This window comes from Psammomys obesus, unplaced genomic scaffold (genome assembly GCF_907164565.1).
Source record: "Psammomys obesus unplaced genomic scaffold, mPsaObe1.curated_primary_1811, whole genome shotgun sequence".
Classification (NCBI taxonomy): domain Eukaryota; kingdom Metazoa; phylum Chordata; class Mammalia; order Rodentia; family Muridae; genus Psammomys; species Psammomys obesus.
The window spans coordinates 1124091-1130090 of NW_026591816.1; positions in this window are offsets into that span (position 1 = coordinate 1124091).

Below are 6000 nucleotides of genomic sequence, written 5' to 3' on the forward strand. Positions count from 1 at the left end.
GATCCACCAAGATGGCTTAGAGTGTAAGGGTACTTGCCTCCAAGCCTGATGACCTGTGTTCAGTTGTTGGAAGGAGAAAACTGACAGCTATGAATTGTTCTCTGACACCTCCAAAAGATGTGCACACCCCCCCCATAAGTGTAAAACAAAACAAGATTTAAAGACAGCTGAGTGTTGCAGTAAAACATCTGCCTGAAAACAATCTGTACATACACTGAAATTAAGATTAAAGACAGCATGAAGAAAAGCTGTACCGAAGTGCACAAACATACCAAATGGTGAAAAAAGTAGAGAAATGAAGATGTCTCCTTATAGAAGGAGACAGCAGACAAAGAAAAGTTCACGTTCAGGCTGGAGAGCTGGGTCAGCAGTTGAGAACACAGGTTGTTTCCCCAGAGGACCAGGGTTTGGTTCCCAGCACACACAAAGCGGCTCACAACCATCTGTTACTCCGGTTCCAGGAAATCTAATGCTCTCTTCTAGTTGCTTCAGTCAACGTATTAATATGGAGCACAAACACACATGCAGGCAAACATCCATACATATAAAAGAAACATAAATCTTTAAAAAAGCAAGAAAGAGAATTTTTTTTTTTAAAAAAAAAAAAAAAGCTTATATGTGCCTTTGACTGGGAAAGGATTCAGTTTCGGGAGAGGTGTTAGGTTGTATATTAAAAATACTGTCTACATAAATCACTTGGAAATAAGCCTAACCAAGGTGGTAAAAGACATCTACAGTGAAAATTATCTAATGATAAAGTATACATTCAATGCAATACTAATGAAAGTTTCAATGATATGCTTCATAGAACTAGAAAAAGTAATGCTAAAATATTTGTGGAAGTATAGACGAGCCTAAAGATACAGAGACCAATAAAATACAACACTAAGTTTTCAGTCGTTTCCACTGAGGTAGGGTGTATTTGCTCTAATTAAATAGAAGTTATAAACAGGCAAGAGAAAAGTCTTTGTCCACTTGTCTTTGGCATTCTTCTATCCCTGGTTGACATCAATAAGTGGTGGCAGTCATCAGGTGGTACTCAGTGTGGTGCACAGTGGTGCCCTAAGTGTGGCAGAACTCGGGACTTTTGCTGTACAGCTGTTCCAGCTCTACTGTGGGCGCGGGAAACTGGAATTCCTCAACACAAGGCCCTGACCACTTGCTAGCTCTCTGGAACTCTTCCAATGACTGCTTTTTAAAGTTTTCCTTCTGTAGTGTGTTACAGCCTTGTATCCTTTTTGAGTTCAGCTCTCTACCATCCTTTCTACCATCCTACATTTGTGTCTCTTTTCCTGCCCTAGCTGCACTCCATTCAGCAGCTGCTACAAGAAACTGAAATAGGTTTTAAAAAAAAAAGATTTCAAAGTTACTAGCAGACATGATCAATGACTTCAGAGAGCATACAAATACGCAGAATAATAGTGCCCAGAACACCTTGAAAGGAAGAGCTGATTAAAAGGACAACAAAACCACAAACATGAATAAAAACATCAGTGACATTGAGAAAAAGTCAAAGGAAAGAGATTGTGAGGAAAAGAAGGAGGGGAGGGGAAATATCATTAAAAGATACAACAAGCAGAAGAAAGCATATCTGGATGAAGATTCAAATTAATAATCCTGAAAATTTCACTGGACAGAAGAAGACAAAGATTAAAGGCGTAATGAAACTGGATAGCAAATCTAGATAAATGGACATACAAACACGAAAGACATTTAAAGCACAGCAACTTAGAAAAGGACCATAAGGACGTGAGTGGGAATTCCTAAAATGAAGCTCTGTCTGCAAAGGCTGCCTGACTGGAGCTACAATGATGTGGAGAACCAGAGCCTAATCATAACATATCCTGTGCTAGCTTTAGCTCCCCTACATAGTGCGCCCTTGTCCATCTCTATGTCAGAACTAACATCTTGTGAATAATAGATTAAAAAACCCTTTTGAAACTTATAAATGTAGCAGATTACTATCTTCTACCAAGCCTCAAAATAAGATTATCATCGAGAGCAGTTGAGGCCCAGAAGAGATTCCCCATTTCACCATAACCACCTCTCAAATGCACCCATCTATGTAATGTAGAATAGGTTTTATTTATGACTTTTTTCTGCTATTATAAAATCTCATGAAATTCCTTCCACGTGGAAGCACGGAACTTGGGGTAATCCAGATCCAGGTTTCTCAGGTTTGGGGTACTTAGGTTTTGCTCTAGAATGAAATCATCTTCTCTTTTTGAAATCTGGGGGCTTTTGGGAGAGGTGATGGCGGTGGTGGTGGCAGTGGTGGTGGCAGCGATGTGTGTGTGTGTTGTGGATAATACAAAACTAAAACTGGTTCTTTCTGGTCAAGAGGATGAAATCTCTGGCCTGGGTGGAGAATTAACAATTCAAACTAACCAGACCACATAAACTTAGCCTGTCACCAGACTGAAATTAGACACACCCAAATTAGCTCTCCCAAATACAAAGGAGTTAATATAGTTAGAAAAAATTACATAAAAAGGAAACAATCTATCAAAATGTATTGTGTATAAATACCTATGCAGCAAATGCGGAAGCTCTCAGTTTCATTCACAAAACACCAAAGGTCATAAAACTTCAAGATACAGCTTGACCCAGTAACATAAGGCTCCATGCTCAGTTTTAGGTAGTTTATCTAAACTAAAAACTAGGAAGAAAACTTGAGTTAAACTATAACATAGATAAAATGGATTTAGCTACTTAATAGAAAGAGAATCTATCTGGCCTTGGCTCCCGGTATCTCCTCCCTTTCTCAATTAATTTAAGAGGCTAGCAGGTAGGTTATGACCATGAGGTCTTTTGAAGACAGTGGGCATTAACCAGAGGGGGGAAGTAGAAACCTGATCCTCCCAGGACGTTTTGCAGCCTTTTTGGGTGTCTTTTTGGGGGAGGAGAGGAAGACCCTATTAACACCTGAGGGCATCCCCAGCAGGTTGTGGTTAGGGGTAATCAGACACCAACCTCTATGCAATCAGGTTCACGTTGGGTGCCAATTATGTCCCGTCCAGCGGGAGTTCAACGAGTTCCTAAGGAGGGGTGAAAAGAATGAAGTGGAGACAAGGAGACACAAAGAATGAGAGAAAGTCTATAATCTGATCTTGCTCTCCTTTATTTGAAATTTTCTATAATCTGATCTTGCTCTCTTTTGTTTGAAAATTTTCACACAACTTTATGGGGAGAAGGCAGGAAGGGAAAATGTGTCAGCAATATAGTTTATAAAATATAACAGGGTGATTAATGATGATGCAGAACACCGCAAGAATGTTTACTAAAAGAGATACAAGAATGTCAGCTAAGATATCTCAAAATGTCTAGCCTGACGCACAGATGTCTCATAGGTTCCTGAAATGTAAATCTCTCATCTACGACCTTGTTGCAGCTGTCTGTAACTTTCCACTAGCTGGCCTTGGCTCCCGGCAAGAATCTATTTTATTGTTCATTCTTTTGGAGACAGGGTCTGACTATGCAGCCCTGGCCTCTCCCACTGTGTATACATAAAAATAAATAAATGCAATAAAAAATTGGGTTAAATAAATTTTTTTTCTTAAAAATATCAGTAAATGTAGTATTAGATAAATGGCTTAAAACTGATCAATGTATATGAATGTGTGTCAAAAATTATTTTGCATTATTTTTCATGTTTAGAAAACTAATGAAATTGGGGGGGGGTTATTGTTCTATAATAAAAAGACAACAAAAATAATGTTCTGTTACACGAGTCACCAGCCCTAAACAAGATATGCAACACTGTAGAGAGGAGGCAGAAGGAATCTGAAATCTGGAGAGAGAGAGAGAGGGCTCGTGGCTCCGAAATGCTACAGTCTGGGCATGACATAATTGCTGCAATCATGATGTCACAGACGCGGTGCCTGCCTGCACAGGCATGGTTCTATGTGTAGTGTAAAGACCCTTGCTTTGCAAGGCTGATGACCACGCTCTATTCCCAGAAGCCATGAAAAGTTAGAAAAGACTCCAAAAACTTGTCCCTTTATCTCCACTTGCACACTCTGGAGGGCACACGCCCACATCTCTCATACATTCACATTAAAATGCCGAGATAATTTAGAGAAAACATTTTAAATAAATGCCCTAATGATGTGAATACGGGGTCTTAGAAAAACGAGAACAATTTCAAAAACAGAAACAGCAAGAAATAATAAAGATGACAGCAGAAAAATGAAATGGAGATACAGAGAACAATATGCCTTGTCAGTCACAGGGTTGCTTCTTTATACAATCAAGTAAAAACAAAAACAAAATCCCAAAAAACAAGGTTAGCAAACCCTACACAAACTAAGAGACAGAACCACACAATTTTATAAAATGGGGGATGAAGGAGAGGAAATTCTAACAAATCCCAGTGAAATATACACAGCCATGAAATACCTTGAAAAAGCTATCAAAGAACCCTGTAAAATGTAGAAAAATGGTTAAATTTCTAGACACATAAAACCTACCAAAATAAAATAAAAAAGATGCAATGAGCTTAAACGTATCCATAACAAGACTGAAGCAGTAATAATTAAAAAAAAATAACACCTTAGCTCAGAAGAAGCAACAAGGAACAATATAGTCAATAAGTGAGCATACAATTACATGATAACCCTTCTCGAAGACCTGTAGGCTTTTTTTTTTAACACTTAGCAAGGCTGGAAAAGCTTTCCAAAAATGCCAGTTTACCTTCAGATTAATAAGCTAAACAGAGAGTGCAAAAAAAAAATCAATTATGAAGAAAATTTAAATTCCCCTCAACAGGAAAAATTTAAGTGATTGGTATAATTCAAAGGTAAAGAATTTCCTAGAATGAGAGGGACCCAAGGGTTCAATTCCCAGTACCTAAAGAATTCCCAGACAGTAATCCTGTCAATCGAAGAGTTAAAAAAGATTTTTAACAGTCTGTGGGCTTCCTCACTCACTTCCTTAAGAAAATAAAGCAAGAGGCTGAGCAGCTAAGACTACTTTCTGATCTTCCAGAAGACCCAAGGTCCGTTCCTAGTTGGGCAGCTCATTAACCCCAGCTCCAGTGGTGGGAGAAAGAGCCAACACCACGGACCTCTGTGCATCTGACCCACACCCAGCCACCCAGCCACCCAGCCACCCAGCCACATAATTTAAAAACAAAAGCAACAGACATTTGGAAAAAGAAAATTTCCAATGGGAAAAAAAAATGGATTCTCTAACTGAAAATTCTCTAAAGAAGAAACACAAGGCTAAGAAACACATTAAAAAGTGCTAAACATCTTGCCATCAGGGAAATGAAGATTAAAACTGCTTTAAGTGTCTACCTCACCCAATCAGAATAGCCTTTATCAGGAATACAAACATCAATAAATGCTGGTGTGGATGTGGTTAAAGGGACCTCATGATGTTCATGGGAGTGTAAACTACTGAAGCCACTTTGGAAATCAATCTGGAGGTTTCTCAAAGCATTACAAATGGAACTGCTTATGATCCAGCTATAACCACGCCTGGGCAAACACTCAACAGACTTTATATCTTACTACAAAGATACTTGCACAACCATGTTCATTGCAGCTCTATTCATAATAGCTAGAAAACGGCATCAACCCAGACGTCTGTCAGTAGCTTAAGTGATGTCTGTGGGTAAACTGAACTGGAAAAAGTTAAAGTGATGGACGATGTTAACTCCAGAAAGACAAACACAGTATGCTCTCTCTCATATTCACATCCTAACTTTAAGTCTTTTGTTTTATGTGTTTTTCTTAGAGAACAAGCGAAAGCTAGAAAACTAGAAAAAGCCTCACTTTTTTTGGGGGGGAGGGGAGTAAGCTAAAGGGGGACTTACAATACATAAGATGAAAGTAATGGTGGTTAAAAGGTTTAAGCACCAAAGAGCAGGTAAGTACGGGAGAATCCAGGGATGGAGATGAGAGCCAACTCGAAGATGTATGAAAATCATAGAGAAGTCTGTTACCTCAAAACCCAAATTTTAAAAAATGGAGGGATACTAGAATACATGTAAAAGTG